At 44.3% G+C, this 19,409-nt stretch overlaps 1 long non-coding RNA gene across 2 annotated transcripts; it reads left to right on the top strand.

Moving 5' to 3' along the window:
• Positions 1–894: 894 nt before the first annotated feature.
• Positions 895–18,643, top strand: LOC131915025 (uncharacterized). 2 transcript variants are annotated; one of them, XR_009380246.1, is made up of 6 exons: positions 897–1,100; positions 11,508–11,620; positions 11,923–12,021; positions 13,274–13,381; positions 13,881–13,989; positions 15,392–18,643. It is a non-coding gene; the product is annotated as an uncharacterized LOC131915025 (long non-coding RNA). The 2 variants fall into 2 exon arrangements; XR_009380245.1 differs by having other exon boundaries at positions 895–1,100; positions 11,508–12,021.
• Positions 18,644–19,409: the final 766 nt, after the last annotated feature.

Here is a 19,409-nt window from a genome sequence, read left to right as displayed (position 1 = left end):
CTAATATAGTTTGATCAAGACCCCCTGAAAGGTTAATACAGCCTACTACAGCCAAGATTTAACTATAATTCTTAATTTTCTCAGGATCCCCATAAGATTGCCAGCGCCCCCAACCAACAGAATGTAATATGAGAAGCTATGCCCAAATTCTCAAAGTATTGTTTATAAATGTTTATTTTTATTTAAAGGGGGTTGATTATAAATGCAATCTCTTTCTAAAGGAGAAAAGGGGATATTATAGATATGATAGGATAAAAGGGTAGATTATTGAATCTACTTTTAAAGAGAAACAACTTGTTTAAAATGTTTTACATGGCTATGGATTTTAGTTTATTGATACATATTTAAAGTTAATTTTGTTATACTGTATGTATATTTCTACTCTTGTTTAAGGTATTATGTTTTTACAACTCATTGGAAATTGTAATGGATAATTAAGAAATGCAGATTAATAATTAGTCATCTATGATAATCACATTTACAGTCATGTTAGTTAAGTTTTCTAGGTATACATAAATATATTTCAATTAGGTAGATAATCTTCAAACACTTCAAAGACCTACAGAATATGGCTTTTAAAATGTTTTAAAAACTTGGACTTTCTGGACAATGAGACACGTTTGCTTCTGGTAGCACTGATTTACTTCAAAGAAGATGATGAGCGTCAAAGAAACTCCATGTGAAGTTCTCTGAACCTCACCCATCCATAACTCCCTTTCTATGGACATCTGTGTGTACATCTTTCATCACTCAGAGGAGTACAAGTGATGCCCTTTTGCATTCCACGTTTTTGCACAATGTCAGAGTTCACGGTTTATGGTCTTGCTAGTCCTCGAAGGTTCAGCATTGGTGGATTGGGGCTGTTGTGTTTTACCAACATGAAACCTAATCAGTGTCGTTGTTTGTTGGCTTGTGTCATTCCCCTTCTTCTACAGCCATGTTGCAAGCAGTACGAGCCCTCATGATCGTGGGCATTGTTCTGGGGGTCATCAGTTTTCTAGTATCCCTCTTCGCCCTGAAGTGCATTCGAATTGGCAGCATGGATGATCCTGCCAAGGCCGAGATGACACTGAGCTCAGGGATCCTGTTCATCATCTCAGGTAAACCCAGACTCCCACTCTCAAGCATGCACCTGCAAACGTTAGAACAGTTTGTTTTGATAGAAGAAAAGTGACTCCTCCCCACTATTAAACATAGCTCAGAGTGTTTTACACTCGGATTCAAGATCTGTAAACGTGTCTCAATATTCTGAATCTGAGTACCCATGTAAAGTATGGCCTCTTCTAAGACGTTTATTCTATCAATCCTTGATCAATTCCTTCCTGAGTGACTAAAGCCATAGGCACATTCTTAGATAAAGAATTAACATGATGAGCAGTTAGTATCAGTTGAGTTAAAGCTGTGGCAGAAGCAGCTGCTGAGGCTACAGTAGATATCAGAGCAGCTATGCCAAGGGTAAGTCCAGCTATAAACCTTTTAGGGCGAGAAAGAGTGTTAGCAATGTGTTAGAGTGAATATAGCAGGGTCTTCATACCAGGGTGAAGAAAGGTGTACAGACAAAAGTACATGGGAGGGTTGACGAAGGATAATGAGAGCTTTAGGGTTGGTTGTGGGGTTTATACAGTTAGTTAGATAGCAGTCCTTGCAGTAAATATCAAAAATTGACCTATTGGGTACAATGTTCAGGGTTCCTGTCTCACCTGAGTATAGGATGGCAAAGGGAGACATAACACAAGCTTGGATATAGAGGAAATTATAATTAGGCTGTGTGTGGGGCTTAAGACCAACAAGGTCAGTGGCTGCTAGCAGTCTATATAGCTGAGTCTGAGGTTGGGGGGTGGGGGTGAGAAGGCAGTGCCACATAGGTGGGACTGAACCAGCCAAAATCTGTCTATTGATTTGCAATGGGCTCTAAAGAAGTATAAGACCAGTCAGGTGTTTTTACTGAGGTAACGTCATAAGGACAAAAAGTGACTCCCATATCTGGAAAAACACAGCGTGTCCATTTAGGGCGGCCTGCAATAAACTTCATGTTATCCTAGGCATGGTGTGAGAACTTAGGGTCACAAAATGGAAATGTCCTGGGAGGTGGTGAATTATCAGGTACAGATCTACTAGACAGATACCCATCTATAAGAGAAGTAGTATTCAATGACCAAGTTTCATGGGGGATTTGGCTAACTTTAAGAGTCCTGTGCCTTAAGGGCAGGCATCTTGGCATGAGATGCATTGTATGTACAAAAACAAAACAAACAAACAAACAAAAACCACAAGGGAAGCCTATCTGAATGTCCCTTGTAACTAAAATGTTTGGCCAAACAAGGGTGTAAGAAACTAGATCCTTCTCCCCCCATTAAGGAAGAGTCGTTAGAAACAACCTTTATTTCCTCAGAGTCCCACATAGCTAGATGGAAGAGAGGGGTTTCTGGAACATATGCCCAATAGGTATCCTGAGCAAGAGTACATGGAAATAGAGAAAATACCTGAAGGGTCAGCATTGCCAGGAAATGATTCTCAGGAGTTAAGGCTTTGCCCTGATTCACAAGAATCTGAGTAGCCTCAGATGTCAAACGTCTGACCTGCCCCCAAGAAGGAAATGTGCTGCCATGTGTAGAGGTGGCACGTCGCTTTGGGGGATGGAGATGTTGCTGGTGAATCTGAAGACCTTCGACCAGGAAAGCTATGGCATCTGAGACTGGCTGCTGGTCATCCCCATCTCCATCAGTGGCGCTGTCCGGTGTCATCTGCGGTGGGCAGGGGTTGAGCTGTGGCGAAGGGAATTTCCTTTTCTTTGTCGCCACTGGTGGTCTTGGAGCTGGCGGTTTTGGAGTGTCTCTGTTCTGAGGGCTGGCCGTAAGGTCGGATTAAGCAGTCTGGGATCCACAAAGGGGAATCAGCGTCCTGTGGAAACACAAGAGCATATCCTCTCCCTGACGTTATTAAAACATCAAGTCCTCTGCAATTACTGGTTAGGAGGTCCTTCCATTTGACTAGAGGCTTGAGTGTCACCTTTGTGGAGAAGTGCCTGAGAAAGGGCTCTCGTATTATCCTCATAAATATTCATATGGTCAAGTACAAACGGAACATGATTTAGAATATGATGTGGAGATGAATATTTAAGATCTCCACTTTGTAATTTGGATATTTGGGTTTTTAAGGTATGGTGAGCCCTCTCTATGATAGCCTGACCTTGGGGATTATAAGGGATGCCTGTAGAGTGGGAGATATGAATCCCCAACCCCCAGGCACCAGTTCTTAAAGGCCTTTGAAGTATATACAGGGCCACTGTCTGTTTTTAAGCCTCTAGGCATTCCTAGTATTGAAAAGCAGTAAAACAAATGTTGTGTTACATCTTTTCATGCTTCTCCAGATCAGGCTGTAGCATAGATGACATGGGAATAGGTATCCATGCACATGTGGACAAATGCCAGTTTTCCAAAGGAAGAAATATGGGTTGTATCCATTTGCCATAAATCACAAAGTCGTAGGCCTTGTGGATTAACCCGCATTGGGAGAGAGTTTGTAGTAGTAGGGCAAACATTACAATTGTGCACAATGGGTCTGGCAGCTTCGGGGGGAATTTGAAATTGGAAGTGGAGCACTGTGGCGTTTTGGTGGTGTAAGACATGGCTTTTCTGAGCCGCTTCCGTGGAGTAGGCTATCACTCTGGTTAGAGAGTCAGCCATATGATTCCCTTCATGAGTGGGACCTGGAATCATCATATGTGCACGAACATGACCAACAAAGAAAAAAATGGGTCTTAGACTGAATTAGCTCCTGCAATTTTGAAAGCAAGTTTAAAATTGTAGAGTGATTAGAAGGGAGGGGGGCAATCTCTATATGTGGGAATAGTCTAATTATGTATTGGGAGACTGTATATAAATTAAAGCTTCTGTCCCTGCAATTCCACTTTCTGAGCAGAGGTTTCCTGTGTAAGGAAAGACTCTGTAGAACCATCAATAATTAGTGCAGCTCAGCCTGAAGCAGTGAATACCAACGCTGCTGGAGGAGGCCATGGATCTGATTTAGTTCAATATGGAAAAATTACAGGATGCAAGCATATGAATTTTATTTTTTAATTTATTTTTTATTTTATTTTATTTTTTATTTTATTTATTTTATTTTATTTTTTTTTGGTTTTTCGAGACAGGGTTTCTCTGTGTAGCTTTGCGCCTTTTCCTGGAACTCACTTGGTAGCCCAGGCTGGCCTCGAACTCAAAGAGATCCACCTGGCTCTGCCTCCCGAGTGCTGGGATTAAAGGCGTGCGCCACCAACGCCCGGCGCATATGAATTTTAATAGATAATGGTCAGGCAGTTCATATGAAAAGGTGCCAGTATATCCTATTAGAGCTATCTGCCAATCTACAGACTCACAGGGCAGGATATTGTGCTGTTCAGCTGTTCAGGGAGGATTATCATGTGGACATCCTGTCCAAACAGTTCTTTTCTTTGCTTCCTTCCCTTAGTCAATAGACAGGCAACTAGAGAAGTATAAGCTGTTACAATTTTTTGGGAGTCACAGGTAAATGTAACCATTCTAAAGGCTCCTCTTGCCACATGCAGGCAGTGGGTGTATAAACAGTAGGCAAAATAATCAGACTCCATGGGTTAATTTAATCTATACCAGGGAGTCTTTTAGAGTTAAGTCCTTTTTCTATCAGAGCCAAGGAGGTTTTAGCTTCAGGTGTTTAATTTCGTGGTGATCTTGGGTTAGGGTCACCATGAAGGATGTCATATAAGGGTTTAAATACCATCATGGGTAGATCCAAATAACTATGTACCCAGGAAATATCTCCAAGCAATTTTTGAAAATCATTTAACATTTTTAAACAGTCCATTCCTAATTGAAAAGGTTGTGGAGAGACAAAGTCCGTGTGAATGACAAGTCCCAAATGTGAGAAAGGAAGGAGGCTGAATTTGGATTTTTTCAGGGGCTACTTGGAGCCTATATAAAGTCAATTGTTGGTCCAGAAATTGTAATGCCTCCTGCAGATATGCTGTATCAGTATGAGAAATTAATATATCATCCATATAATGAACAAGATAAACATCAGAATACATTTTATGAACTTGCAAAAGCGCTGTATCCACAAACTTTTGACACAAGGTTGGGCTAGTTTTGCTTCCTTGGGGTTTCCACCGATACCTCTGCTAAGGTCTGAAAATTTGGAGAAGGCAGGCTAAAGGCAAAACACTGGCAATCTTCAGGATGGAGAGGTATGCTAAAGAAACAATCTTGTAAATCTATGACGATTATATTTTGATTTTTAGGGATGGCCATAGGGGATGGCAGGCCAGGCTGTAAGGTCCCCCATTGGCTCCATGATTTCATTTAATTTTCTAAGATCTTGTAACAGCCACCATTTACTTGATTTTTTTCTTAATAACGAATATGGGGGTGTTCCACGGGCTGGTGGACGGTCCTAAATGCCCCTTTACAAGCTGCTCCTTAATTTGACAGATAGCAGTGTCAATAATCTCAGTACTTAAGGGCCACTGTTCAACCCAGATTGGGGTGCTGGACCTCCACTTAATGGGGTTGGCAGTTAGGGGAACAGTGGCCCCTACAGTAAATTTTGATATCCTAGGCCATGTCTGTCATTCTTTATTTCTGGAATAATAGGCTCAATTCTACCTTGGGCCTGTTTACCCAGGCCCTTTTCGGGGTTATAACTCATTTGTAGCATTTGAGCTGAAACTATTTTATTAGCAGAGATTAATAACACACCCATCTGTTGTAATACGTCCCTTCCCCAAAATGTGATAGGTATGGAGGGAACGACATATGGACAGAATGTGTCATAACTTTCTCCATCTGACCATCTTAATATTCCTGAGCTTCTGGCAACATTATTTGCTTGACCTAGGCCTACTAAAGATGAGGAAGTAACAAACGTTTCCTAGTTATTTGGCCAATATTTTCCAGAAATGCAAGAAATGTCTGCACCTGTGTCTAAAAGACCAGTTATCTTTTCCCCCTGTATCTTAAGAGTTTTTGTTGGTCTGGAATTTTTAATTTCCTGAATCCAGAAGACCATATCACTAGAACTGAGGCCAGCAGCTCCTCTAGGCACTGGAGAGGCTGAGCTTCCCGTGGCCTGATATGGGAACAGCAGTATTTGCACTATGAGCTGTCCTGGATGGATCTGAGTTGTTTTTGTAGGGGGGGTTGTATAATAATCTTAATTTCTTCGGTGAAGTCAGGGTCAATCACTCCTGGAACAATTTTTATACCCTGTACAGCTGAGGAGCTACGTCCTATTACTAACCCCAGCGTCCCTTCTGGGGGAGGTCCGTACACTCCGGTATTAATGCATATTCCTGGGGAGTCAGTAGTTAATATTGTGAAGGTGGTGGAGTGCAGGTCGAGTCCTGCTCCCGAGGGTGGCTCTTTGTAATTGTTCGATTGACCTCCGTTCAAGAAAGGGTTGTTTATCACTCCCATTATTTTCTGGGGCCAGGCCTGCTCCATCACCCCGTTTTCCTGACTGGGGGTGGTGGTCCTGCTGTAGTTTGGAGTTAATAGCATCATCTAGTGGTGTCCCATTCTGATGGAATTGGGACTTACAGTGCTTTTTCCAATGATAGCCTTTTTGGATTGCCCAGAGTCTGGGAAAGATGCTACGTCCGGCATGGGACATCTGAGGGAAAAAATCAACGTACACTGTGCTCTTATGTCTGTTAACTTTGTTTCCCTGGCATGAAATCCTGTCTACATAACTTCAGTTCCGTCCTGACACTCAGTCCCTCTTTGTCCTCTCATTTACTGCCCCCTCATAGTCCTGCTAACAACTAAGCTCTTATGCTTCTCACCTCATCTTTGTCCTCTGTTTCTTCGCCCTTCATCTCTACTTGCTCTCTACTCCTGGCTCTGATGAACTCTACAAGAGTTCTGCCTTACTATCTACAAAACCTCTGTGTTCTTCCCTTCTCCCTGGTCATGCCATTCTGTCTGCCTCTACAGAAAATGCCTGCAAGCTCAGAGTGTGACCAGCACAAGGGAAGAGGAGGGAGCTGCTCCATTTATGGTCAAAGGAAGGTGGCCTTTGCCTTTTCTAGACAGCAAGGTGACCCTTGTGATTCCTGTCTTGTCATTGGATTTTATGTTTGAATCAAACCGAACATGTACAGTATAGGTATTGGCGTGTTTACTTGGGAATTGGATGATGTTTAATTTTGCCCAGGACATAGAAACCTCCTCATATAAAGTGCTGGTGCCAGGTCCATACTGTATGTTAGTCAGTTTTTATCCTCCTGAACAAATGATTCTGTTTTGACTAAACCTTGTACGATTTTTCACTCAAAAGTTGACTGGTACATTAACAATAACATTTTTTTTGGTGTGTGTGTGTGTGTGTGTGTGTGTGTGTGTGTGTGTGTGTGTGTGTAAATACCCTTGTCCTCTTTAGGGAATTCTTTTCTTTTCTTTTTTTATTTTAAGCAGAAGATTTTAATCTCTCTATATAGGGCAGTCAGAGTCAACTTTCACAGTGACACAAGGGTTGTCTGACACTTTGGTACAGAAGGATTTGGTCCAAAAATGTCCACTGGCTTAGGATACAAAAAGGCACATGAAATTGGTGTCAAACACACTGGAGTGCAGTTGGGCAAAAGGTAAACAGAGCATGGTTTCAGAGATGGGAAATGTGTGGTCTTGAGTTCTGGTTAGCAGAACTCATAGTTGGTCTTGGGTGGACCCAGAGGTGCAGAGGGCAGTTCAAACCTCCAGGCTAGATAGCAGCTGCTGTGGGTGGCCACACTCTGGCCAGATGTACAGTTCGCCACTCTGGCAGCACAACTGGATCTCCTTCTGGGTCTCCTCTTCCGATTCACCATTGTGGATGATTACTCTACTGATGTAGCATTCAAATCTACCCTGATAACAGGGGCAACCTCAGTTGTCTAATGTGTCCTATTATGGCCCCGGAGACTTTTCCCCATTTTCCTCTCCCTGACCAGGGCTACCACAGAACAAGAGCTTGTGTAGGTGATAAGGACTGGGAAGAACACCTTCCTCCTTGGGTTCTGGTAGTGCTCAGTAAGGATGCTCTCTGGTGTCTGTGACATCTTCATCCCCATCAGCTTAAGCCCACTTCTCAAACCATTGTATAACAGTCCCAACTAGCTTCTTCTGTACCCCAGTAATAAAGCAGCCAGGGCCCACTGTCATGCCATGAGATCACTCTGTTCTGGGGTGGACCATTGTTCTGGGTATTTCTAAGGTTAAAGAATTTAAACTGTGTTCCCACAAAGTCAAGATAGTCAGTGGTTAATATGTCCCACATGGGACATTGTAGTAGTGAGCCCTTCACAGTGAGGAGCTTAGAGTAGACATTCTGGGCAGGGAAGCAACTCTAATTAGTGATTCATCTCACCAGAGCAGGTTGTTTCAGAGCCATATTTCATTGCAGCTTTGGGAAACCCATTAGTAAGCCCAAGTTACAGAGTTGCACAATCTGGAAGGATAGAGAAAAGTGTGAAGTACACTTCTTGTTGTCACATGTCACAGGTCTTTGGGACCGCATCACACAGCAGAGTAATAGAGAATGTCGTTTTGAGCAGTCTTACCAACTGGTTCATCATTGCTGAAATCTACAGAGTGGGCTGTAGAGCTGGCTCAGGTGTTAAGAGCAGTGAATGATCTGGCAGAGGAAACGGGTTCCATTTCTAGCACCCACGTGGTGCCTTACACATATCTGTTGCTGCGGTTCTGGAGGATCATGCCCGCTTCTTCTGTCCATAGCCACTGCACACAACGTGGTGTAATTGCATACTTGTAGGCAAAACATTTATATGGGTAAAATACCAAAAATGAGACTTTAAAAATAATAAACCATTAGCAGAAGCAAAGATATGTGTGACCAGAATTTAACATGAGGTTGGCCAAGACTGTTTGCTCTGCATTGCAGGTCCAGTCTGAAAGAGAAGATCCTGTAGGTGTCATGGGAAAACTTCCTTAGGGCACAATTGCTTTTCGATAAGAATGATGTGCATACTGGTTGTCTTTTGTCAGGTGCACCGCTGTTCTTTGGGTACCTGACTGGCAGTGAAGACAGCCAGTGTAGTCCACAAACAAAGCAGCAATTGCTACCCAAGCTCAGGTCTCAGTAACCCTGCATTCACCTCTATCGGGTTCCCCTATCAGCTTTCCCAGTCTACTAACCCAATCTTCATGCAAAGAAGTCAGAATTCACACTGTACCTACATTCAGTTGTTCCAACCTAGGCCAGTCAGGTATGGTAGATTTCTCAGCTTACCCTGACCAACTAGGAACCAAGCGAGAAACCAGGTTGTGTCTGTAATCACTGGAGCAAATGGGTTTAAACATGAGGTATCAGTCTCTACCTAATGTCTTACCAGGACATTAGTCCCTATGGAAGTATTCTAACTTTCAAGAAAAAACCCAGAACAGTACAACTTGCAGAGAACACAAACTCTGCTATTCCTGCCACACACATCATACATGCAAAGCAGCATCCAAAACCCAATATGCATATTTTCACAACTGTGAAGGGGCCAGAAAGTCCAGGTGTGCTGAGACATGGAAGCACAGCTTGTCCCTCAAGGTGTCCTGGGTTTGATCCTCAGTGCTGTGTAAACTGGGGTATTGTGGCACCTTGCATGCCAGGGGTTAAAGGTCATCTCCAGTCTTAGGCATGTCCAAGCCAGCCTAGGCTGCGACATGAGATGATGGGTGAAAGCTGCAGCCTCCACCACCAAACCCAGAAAAGAGCCCGCCTGCTACTAGAACCAGTGAAACAGTATAGGAGGAGTCTATATCCAGAAGCAAGGTGGATGCATGTCAAAATTGGGTTCCATTTTAACATGGATCAGTCTAGTAAGAACTGGTGGGGTGCATCATCACTATGAAGGCCATTTATACACATATAGGGCCACACAGTCTGCTAAGGCCTCCTGTCTACTACGGACTCCAGTCAATGCCAGGCTATCACTCAGGGTCTTTGACCACACTGTTTCAAAGACATGCTAGACTCTATGCCTGAAAATAACTCCCAGCACAGAGGGTCAGATTCCGTGTTTGCTGGCGATGTGAGCAAAGGAAGCAGATATATGGATCTGCATCCACTCACTGGATTATACAGTCACAAGTGACAGCAGTGTGACTGCATGGCATCATTTCTTAACTGCCTGATGTTTCAGGACGTGTCTGCTTTGAGGCACGGTGTAAGGAGGATTTTGGTCAAGGGGAGCTAGCACTGTTGGTTTGTCCTGCCCCCGGATGGCCTGTGTGTGGCAGAGGTGACTGCAGTGTGGAAATTGGACTTCGGTGAGGGAGGGGTCAGCATGGAAGACGCACACTCACAGGAGCACGGCCTCTGCAGTTCTCCCAGCTGGGCCCAAGCCAGGCTACACAGATGACTCTGAGGTAATTGTCATCAGGAAAGGGGTAAGGGGACACACAGTCCGTTAAATGACCAGAGCACCATGCCTCTTGTCCTGTCGGTTGACGTTGGAGGTTTGTCCAAAGTCCGTCAAATGAAGGGAAGCGGCTTTTAGTCTCTATTACCACGTGACGACCACTTGGAATGACTTGGAGCAGAGCCACCGTGTGGTCCCCTCCCAGTGTCGTCATCTTGTCGTTAGGCATGTTCACAGACAGCTGACAGAGGGAAAGTGGAACTCCCCAAGATCCCTCACACCACTGATTGTGCAGGGAGCAGCCTCTTTTATGTCATGGACGGAAGCAGGATTTACAGCCCTATCTTAATTGTTTCCTGTCAGGTGGCTAAGTTGCAGTGACATGAAGGTAACTAAAGAAGTCCCTGAGGTGAGAAGTAGCAGGTATGGATAGAGCTTACATGCCTCCCTCCCTGGAGGTGATACTATGTGCTTCCCATGAACTGGAGACATCACGGTTGTGTAAAGGATGAAGGGAAGAGCCAGTGCGCACTGCCCAAGGCCATGCGAACCCCATCTTTGGTTCCAGCCATTGCAGTCTAGCTAAATCTTTGGCACTTAGCAGGCCCCACAGAGGACTACTGTAGAGTTTGTGCTTTTCTTTAAGGCTTTACATTCATTGGGTTTTGTTGTTGTTCTTTTCTTTGTTGTTGTTGTATTTTAGGTTTGTTGGATTTAAAAATGAGACCTCAGTAAAGAAAAAAAAGTTAAAAAATGAGTGCTCAGGAGAAGTGTCACCTTTGACAGAATAGAGAACTGAGGAACTGCATAAATTTACCTCTATTCAAGTGTCTGTTAAAGCTATTTGCATGTGGTCACCTGGTACCATGCCACGCCCACAGACACACTGCTCTGCCCTGTCTACTCTTCCACCCATATACACTGAGCCCTTCCCTACACCGACCATGGAGTGCATGTATGCCGTGTACACTGGTCTCTGTGATCTTCCAGAAGCATCACTGGAGCAGAAGGGTGTACTTCAAGAAAGAATGACATTAATATACAAACACCAAGCAGTTATGAGTCTTCATGGTTTTCTTCATGGTATTCAGCTCACTTAACTTTTTTCTGTTTTATGACATTCCAGTTTCGATGATAAGATAAGAAGGCTGCAGTTGACCAGGAAAGAGTCTTTAAGACAACATACTATAGCCACACTACAGCATCAAACAAAAGAACAATGCAGCAGCATCGAAGAAGGTACTCTCCAAATGGAATGATCACATGAGCCATTCACAGTGCTTGTAGAGGATACTGAATCTCACATGTAAAATGCATGATGTTTAACACTACACTTGACTGGTTGAAAGTGTGACTTTACCTAGCTCATCAGCAGAACAACCACCAAAGACTTTTCAAAGCATTTAAATGTTCCTTTAGCTTCTAACTGAGTACTACGAAGCAGAGGAAAACCGAGGTTGTTCTCATAGGAGGCAGTGTGGCTTCACCGCTGCAGACAGCAGCATGTGTGTGAGCCACTCTCTCTACTGACTTTCCTCCAGACCTTGAGGAGTTGCAGGACATTGATCCCTAGGAAGACAATAAGAGCCAGGAAGATCTGGCAAGTGTGCGGAGCCTCCAGAGTAAGGAAGGCGTCATCAGTAAGTACTGACATTCCTAGACAGATTAGTGGGACAGAGTGCAGCAGGAGTTGGGTGTCCCCTCCTACCAGAGAGGCAGAGGAATGGGAAAGTAAATTACATGGACTGCCTGGTCGGTGTAAATAATGGTGAGATTCTATGACCAAAAGCCCAACAAGAAACAATTTGAGGTAGATGGGGTTTGTTCTGGATTGTGCTTCATGTTGTCCAGGCAGAGAAGACAAGGCAGTGGACAGAGAAGGTGTGGCCAGAGGTCCAGGGAGCAGACTGGTCACATTGCATGCAGACTCAGGAAGCAGAGAGCAAACAGAACTGGGGCTCGACTCTTGAACCTCTAGTCTTCCTGCAGTCCTCACGTCCTTCAGGGAGACTCCATCTTCTAAAGGTTCCAAACTCTTCCCTACAGCACCTCCAGCTGAGTTCAGACACATGAGTCTGTATGAAAGGGGGAGGCACTCCTCCTTCAAAACCAGAACATAATGCTTTAACTTTGTCATTTTTTAGACTTATTAGCCTTAAAAAAGAGTTGTTACAAAATGTTGTGTCATCATGCCAAGGACAGAGAACTGTGGAATCACACAAATTTCCCTGTGTTCGTGTGGCTCCTAAAGCAATTTGAATGCTGGTTATGAAGTACACCACACCTCCACACTCCTGCTTCTGAGAAGCTGCAAACTGTGAAACTGTGCTGTTTAGCTGTGGGATAGTTAGCCCCCACACAGTGAGGACCATTTTCTGTGTAAATCCCTGACTTCTGAAGCCTGTAGAAAACATGTGATCAGGGAGAATCTGAGCTAACATAGCCAAGGGCAGGTATCACTGACTGAATGTCAGGTTTTGTCAAAGTCTATGTAGATTTTTGTAAAAAAATCCAGTGCTTATAGGAGAATATTGATTATCAATATTCAAAATGCCCACACTTTGTGAGTAGTGAGTCACTACTCCCACCTGCTCTGAAGCCTTAGAAATGTGGAGACAGTTTATAGTATATAGTTTATAGTAAATATAGTATGGCGGGAGTTTCTGAGGTTTGTGAGCTATATACACTGTGGGACAGTGACATGTTAGTATCTGGTATCATCTTACTTAATCACTGTGTATGTTCAAAATCTAATATCACTATCTTTCACTGTTCAATAAGCTATTGTTGTATATCATAGAATTAATAGATAACTATCATTACATTTTATTTATTATTTTTATGTATGAGGATGTTTTGCCTAAATATATTTTTGTGTAATATGGCTTCCAGGGAACCTAGAAAAGAACATTGGATGCCCTGAGTCAGAAGTTACAGGTGATGCTGAGCCACAATGTTGTTGCTTGGTATTGTACCCTGGTCCTGTGGAACAGCTAGCAGGTGCTTTTATTTATTTATTTATTTACTTATTTATTAATTTTTTATGGGTAAAAGAATTTATTTAATTTATTTTTTTGCTTTTTTTATTAAGAAAAAATTTCTTTATTAATTTTACATATCAATCACAGATCCCCCTCTTCCCTCCTCCCACTCCTCCAGTCTCCCCTCCTCCAATTCACCTCCCCCATTCCCTCTTACAAGAAGGTAAGGCCTCCCATGGGGAGTCAGCAGAGTCTGGTACATTCAGTAGAGGCAGGTCCAAGCCCTTCCCCCTGGTCAAGGCTGTTCTAGGTGTCCCACCATAGGTAGTGGGCTCCAAAAAGCCTGCTCATTCACTAGGGATGGATCCTGATCCTACTGCCAGGGGGCCTCTTATGCAGATCAAGCTACACAACTATCTGACTTATGCAGAGGGCCTAGTTTAGTCCCATAGAGGCTTCACGAGTGTTGGTCTAAGTTTCATGAGTTTCCCCCTAATTTGGTTTGGTTGTCTCTGTAGGTTTCCCCATCATGATCTTGATGCCCATTGTTCATAGAATCCCTCTTCTCTCTCTTCGACTGGACTCCTGGAGCTCGTCCTGGTACTTGGCTGTGGATCTCTCTGGCAGGTGCTTTTAACTGCTGAGTCATCTTTTAAGAAATTTTCGCCGGGCGGTGGTGGCGCACGCCTTTAATCCCAGCACTCGGGAGGCAGAGCCAGGCGGATCTCTGTGAGTTCGAGGCCAGCCTGGGCTACCAAGTGAGTTCCAGGAAAGGCGCAAAGCTACACAGAGAAACCCTGTCTCGAAAAACCAAAAAAAAAAAAAACCAAAAAAAAAAAAACCAAAAAAAAAAAAAAAAAAAAAAAGAAATTTTCACATTTTCCCCAATCATTCAGGCAATCAAAGCAAAGCCTGTTTGCTTACCTCTGCTTTCATTTATAACAGTTTGTTATGTGTTGTTTATTTTCTTTCTTGAAAGAGCATACATGAGATAGAGAATCTATTTTGACATAGAGAATTGAGATAAAAGGAATGTATATCATGCAAACAATCTGAAGCCTTAAGAATTTGTAGGTCTGAAATCACAGATATTCAACGCAAAAATGTCATTCATTGGATGGAAAGATCAGGCTTCACTGACAAGCAACAGTCGGTCAAAGCACTGAACGTTCTTTCTAGCATTGGGGAGACAACTCAGCTAGTAACGTTCTCGCCTTGCAGGCATGAGACCCCGATTGTAGTCCTAGAAGCTCATGAAAGAAGCTGTGCACTGGGGGGAGCAGTTGGAGTTTTCAATCCCCCCTTTTCAGCTCAGGCTCCGTGTCCAGGCAGCCTAGCCTGCGTGTCATATTGTGGGTCATTGACCACCTTTCTCAGAAAAGAGAAAATGGGGGACAACGCCTGAGGAATGACACCAAGGTGCTCCTCTGGCCAGCACACGGGCACTTGCACCCACACATGTGCACCATGTACACACTAACACACACTCTTTGTAACAGTCACCTACAGCTTTACTTCCTCTGCACACAGCCTTCAGGAATAAGCCTCTTAGCTTTAGTAACACAAGTGCTTTCTAGAGAGCTTCCTGAGTGTGACTCTGTGAATGAAACCAGACCACAAGGGCAACATCTTCAGAGAGAGACACAAGAATTCTAGACTCTTCAAAACAGGGAAACAAAACGGGGTCCACACAAATAATATGAGAAATAATTAAGTGATTATTGTAGTTGATATTGATGAAACAGGAGGGAAAGCATGAACCAGAGGAAAGTTCTTGAACCGTGTGGCTTCACCTGGCATAGGCAGGAATGATGGAGCCAGTGTCTCTTCTTTTTGACAAATATAGCAGTTATGGCACATTGGGATCTAAGGACCCTGAAGAGAGGGGAGGAGAATGGGGTAAAGTCAAAGCGTCCCTGTGGGATGCAGTGAGTGGGACCGGGAGCATCCAGGTCACACCTTGTGCTCCAGAGGCTGAGGGAGCAGAGAAGGGATGAGACACCGGAAGTGTGTGTGCTTTGCCTTTCAGAGCATTAGGGTGAGCAGTGCTGGCCGTGGACTCTGCTGTGCTTGCTGGAGGCTCTGCCATGGAAAGATGACCTTTGTCAGAACACCTACTGCCTCCCACAGTTCTAACCAGCAATTTCAGAGTCCTGCGCTTTCAATTCCTAGAGCCACAGTCTCCCTCCACAGCCAGGTGCTACCCCAGCCCTGCCTTCCATGATGTTGGCATCACCAAGCTTAGCAGATAGTAAAAGTTTTCAACTATTAAGGGACTGGTTTTCCCCAAATCTGTCTTGTGATTCTCCAGTGTGGTCTTCACATCCAGTGATGGTCACGGTCCCCAGCTTTCGTCAGCCATCTGAAAACAACCTAGTGTTTCTGTGATTGACAACGTGCCAACACTTGACTCAGCCATTCTCCTGGTGTCATGGGCATTGCTGGCCCCAGGTCCCAAGCAGCCTGGCACTTGTAGCATTTCTCAGGGATGGTAGTGTGATTACTAATGGACACATGTACAGCAATATCTTCTGAGCAGTACAGCTACCATCTTCATGAGTGGTACCAGCTCCACCTGTTTGTAAGAGGTAATCAAGGCTGGCTTTGATGACATACTTTCACGGAATGTGAGGGCATCAGGAGTCATTGTACTCTCAACTGAGTATCCGATCACCCCTCCAGCCATTTGTATAAAAATTAAATATGGGAGGAAAATTAAATTCTTCATGAGCATAAACATTAACGTTGAACTTTACATCGACTTGGATTAGGATTATCATCTGGGGTCCATCTAGCTGAGGCATTTCCCATTCAAAATGTCATAGTTTGAATGAACCAGCAACCCTTCTCCATGGTACTCTAACATTCAAAATGATGTAGAATTGTGTAGAATTTTGAACTATGGCACTCAACCCATCGAATCACTAATCAGGAGTTGAAAGATATACTCACTTGATGTTCCTGAGCCGAGTGAACTCTGCTCGCAAATCATCCATGCAATAGAGACTAGGATGGACAATTGTCTTATGACACTAGGTATCCAACACACTTATGAGGGAAATAAAAAAGCAGACAAGTGCAGCCCGCTGATACTTGGAGGTTCACAGACTAATGTTGGATAATAGAAATAATAGTAATCTCAATGAGTTTTTTGCATTGATGGGCCCTAGCTGAGGGACAAGGCAAGCCTTAGTAGCATTGATGAATAATCTTGGAGAGCGTCGACGAGTTGGGCAGTTTCTTTCCTTTTGCACTCTTTTCCTTCCCAAACTTGTGGTCGGGGAAAGGGCCTGCCTTGAGAAAGTACAGAGCAAGCGCTCCCACAATACCCACAGAGCTGGCAGACTCCAGGCTTTATGGTAATTAGTTTTGGGATCATGAGAGTGAGCTTTACATTTAAATTCTTATTTATCAAGGGATCAATTTAGAGGCTGGGCACAATGCCGATGATATCATTATCATAACAAACTCTCTCAGGCAAGATTCTCTGGGCTCCCGATTGTTGAAACTGTGTTAGATCATATCCTCCGTAAGGAAGGGGACCACATTTTGCTTCACCTTCTAGTTCAGACTGTAAAAGTTCAAGCTGAGGTTGAGAGTTTTAGGCTTATTCTGAAAGGTTTGGCTCACCACCATGAGTATGCTCCATTTGCTCAAATGTGAAACCTGTCAGGAGTAAATAACTTAGAACATGGCTATTTCCACACTTGCCTGCCATTGCCCTGGGAGTAACAACAGCACATGATGGAATACTAGCAGGTGTCACCGTACGAGAGCAATATCAACAACTACGAGAAGCAGTTGGTGAAGCTGAACATAGATTACAGGAGCAGCTGAGGAGCAAGAGATTCATCAGTTAGGTCTAGATCAGGCTGAAGCCAAGATTTTGCTTGACTTTCATAAGAAGAAACATGCAATTGGGAATCAACAAGCTGAAATTATCCTCACCGCAAAACAGGAGAAGCTTCAACAATTAGCTGCTTCGATAAGCAACAATAATCAAAGAGTCACGTTGAGCCCAGGGAGTTTTGTAGCTTCAGCATCTCTTCAAGTTCCTTGGGTTGCTCCAGTTGCTGTTCAGCCTCAAGGGAGTGCAGGGACTACAGAACCAGATTCTGAGGATCTCAAGGGTCAAGATATGGAAGACAATGACCTAAGTGAGTTATCAGATCATGACAGTACACCCACGCAACATTCTATGTTTCAAATCCTGGATGCTGAGTCTGAAAGTAAGGAAGATGAAGGGCACTTGCTCTGTGAAAAACCCAGACCCAAACTTTCACCTGAGATCTTGCACACCAGACAATTCAACAGCGAGCCAGCTCAGATCAGATACACTGCAGAACCACCTCCCTCCCCGCCAAAGAACCACCATGGGAGATCCCCACGGCAGACCATCCAATCCCAATCAGTCCCTAACTCTCCAGGGTCGTGGGCAGAGCCTCAAACCAACGAGCAATGCTCTCCCACAGCTCACAGCCGTGAACCCTTGACCACCATACTCACCCAAGACTGGTCATCGCCCATGCCAACTGAGCCTCCTTTACCCCCCCCCCCCCCTTACCCAGTGCGAAGCAGTGACAATTGCCAGTGCCTCAATCCCTCCCCTTTCTCCTTCCAATCCTTTCAGTTCCATGGGTGCTTCCCCCAAGCAAGAAACAGCCTCCACACTCCCTCCCCTTGCCCTGGACCACAAACAACTGGAGGCCATCAAGACTGAATACCAAAGTTGGGTCAACACCAAAGGGATTCGGGCAGGGTTGTTATTTTATTATAACACAACAGGGCATGCCTGTAATTTTACAACTCACAGCGGCTCCATTCTTCAGTATCCAACCAGCTTAACAGGCACAACTATTTCTGTAATGACACCTGAGGGGTGGTATTGGTGATGAAAGTACATACAGTAACTGTTGATAATCAGGAGCAAGCATGGAGTGACCTAAGCGTGCAGTCTTGGTTTGCATATTGTTATGAGAATCTCTGATTGCTAGCTATCTATGCATTGACTTAATTGCATTCTTTCAGAGGCCCAGCAACAGCTTACAGGCCACATGTGCAGATGGCAGCTTTCTCAGTCAACCCTCAGGTAAAATCCAGGGAGCCTGTTTGGTTTTCAGACACTTTCCCCTTTCTTTGTAAAAATTGTCTGTCTGCTGACCAAATTATCTCACACAGAAACATTATTTTTGTACTATTAAAAAATTAGATCTGATTGTAGGTGGCCTCAGGGATGATGAAGAGGAGCTATATAGTATATAGTCTGGGTAGTTTAACTTATAGCAGCTCCATCTATGCAGCCATAGGGGAGCCATCATCCATGTTTGATGCAGACTCCCAGCAAGGCTACTTACTCTAGGGCCACTCCCGCCCATAACCCCTCATGCCTGCTCTCTAAGTAAGACTAGTAAATTAATTTGCCCAGGGTCAGAGAGAAGTCCTCCACACTCTGGTGTGTGGCCAGGAGAACATGCATTTATTATAGGAGTCTGGCCATAATAAGGCTTCCCAGAAGGTGGGAAGTCCTTGTCAGAGGCAGGTCTGCGTGCTGGGCCCTGCCCTTCCATCAAACAGGGTCCCTCTTTGTTTCTTTCCAGCTGGCTAGAAGACCCCAGGTTCTAATGATACGTGGACAGTCTTGTGCCATCTCACAAGACATCTCACTGGCGCTCCTGTCCATCTGCCTCCCTGTGGGACTTCAGGCTTTGTTTTACCCCGTCACCCCAGGTCAGAGGTGTAACCCTGCTCTGCTCATCAGAGACAGGGAAAGAGGAAGAGAAGCACATGGGTGTAACACAGCCCCAGCCCTTAGTGGAAATCAAGACCAGCTCTTCCCAGGACTGTGGTGTCCAGGGGAGAAGCTGTGGCCACTGTCTTAGCAGCCTTCTCTCCTCAGCCCAGACTCATGTGGCTTCTAAACCTAGATGACTAGGCATATACGTAGTCTCTTTCTAGTAGATACATCTTGGGGCCATGAGAGTTGGGTGGGGCCTAACCTTCTACCAAGTAGCTGGATTCTTTCCATACATGCTTGCTCCAACTAGGGT

Source organism: Peromyscus eremicus, chromosome 7, assembly GCF_949786415.1.
Source record: "Peromyscus eremicus chromosome 7, PerEre_H2_v1, whole genome shotgun sequence".
In the NCBI taxonomy this organism is placed as follows: domain Eukaryota; kingdom Metazoa; phylum Chordata; class Mammalia; order Rodentia; family Cricetidae; genus Peromyscus; species Peromyscus eremicus.
The sequence above is the reverse complement of the archived record's forward strand: the minus strand, read 5'-3'. Positions and strand labels throughout refer to the sequence as shown.